At 56.7% G+C, this 1,095-nt stretch overlaps 1 long non-coding RNA gene across 2 annotated transcripts in view; it reads left to right on the top strand.

Annotated features, from left to right (window-relative positions):
- The first annotated feature begins 391 nt into the window (after nt 1–391).
- Nucleotides 392–1,095, top strand: part of LOC106143924 — a 79,009-nt gene continuing 78,305 nt past the window's right edge. The window contains exons 1-2 of one of the 2 annotated variants that reach the window (XR_003377484.1): nt 392–771; nt 922–1,025. This is a non-coding gene — a long non-coding RNA (uncharacterized LOC106143924). Of the gene's footprint in view, nt 772–791; nt 1,026–1,095 lie in introns of those variants that run through there. The other variant, XR_001229061.2, reaches the window with a different exon arrangement.

Raw genomic sequence — 1,095 nt, 5'->3', positions numbered from 1 at the left:
TTGGCCTTGCTTTCTGTGAAAATTTGGGTGTAATCGGATAGTTTCTATAAAGAATTCAGCACCGTTTTTGGCATAAATACATCCACAATAAATGATAGTAGTTATTACTGTCAACTACCAAGGACCAAAGACACCCACACCCCCTCAGCTAAACAACAGCAGGGCGGCGAATACGGATCTGACAGACAACACCGAAGTGCCCAATAAGATGCCAGGAAAAAACCCCAAACAAACAGTGGAATCAAACCAATGGCATGGGCCCTTGTTGCTGGCCGCTTTCTGGCTGTTCCACCAATAGTTTAAGGATGTGGCTTGGGAGCGACATCCTGACAGTCCAATGACGCACAACCAACCCACTTGAGCACTTCGGAGGGGATAAATCAAGGAGCCGGCACGTATAGATTCCGTTATTAGTGCAGTCTCGAATGGAGGAAGGAGCTTACGAGAAACAGCGCCCGAGAGAGGCACTCATGAGCTGAAAAACGGAAAAGATGATAACCACGCTGGGCGAGCTCGGCCGCCATCATGCTCTAGTTTCCCCTTCGTCTCTCTGGGTCGGCGACCGAGGAAGCGGCCTCTGGGATGCTGAGGGGGTGTGTCCCCTCATGATTGGCGCAGGCCTCTCAGCCAACCCCAGCTCGGCAAACGGGAAGCACTTAGCCAATGAGGGGAGGCGGCAGCGGCGAGGACTTAAGAGAGGCGGAACAGCAGTTTGACTGGCACGAAAGTTAGCCAGTGAACTGCAGAGGCATCCTGCCTGCGGCCAATGAGGTGTGGCTGTGGGCGGGCCCCCGAGTGTTTGTGTTGTGGTTTTGGGGGAGGGAGGCGGAGGGGAAAGTTTGTTTATTTTGTTTTTAGTTTCTGGGGTCCCCGAGCTTCGGGAAGGTGAAGCGAGCGACTGTGACACCCCTCGCCTTTCAGCCTCCCTGCGACATCGCCTCCACAGCTTGCGGAGAAGCGGAGACCGCGGTCACCGCTGGGCTTCACAGCGGAACGACGACACTCGGAGCCGGCGCGGCTCAGCGGTGAGTGGGGACTGTGGGCCGCGCGGGCCTTCCTCCTCCTCGCGAGCCGCCGGGCCGCGCGGGGCCGCCC

This window comes from Microtus ochrogaster, chromosome 15 (assembly GCF_000317375.1).
Source record: "Microtus ochrogaster isolate Prairie Vole_2 chromosome 15, MicOch1.0, whole genome shotgun sequence".
Taxonomy (NCBI): domain Eukaryota; kingdom Metazoa; phylum Chordata; class Mammalia; order Rodentia; family Cricetidae; genus Microtus; species Microtus ochrogaster.
Note: the sequence above shows the minus strand (reverse complement) of the source record. Positions and strands in the feature narration are given on the sequence as shown.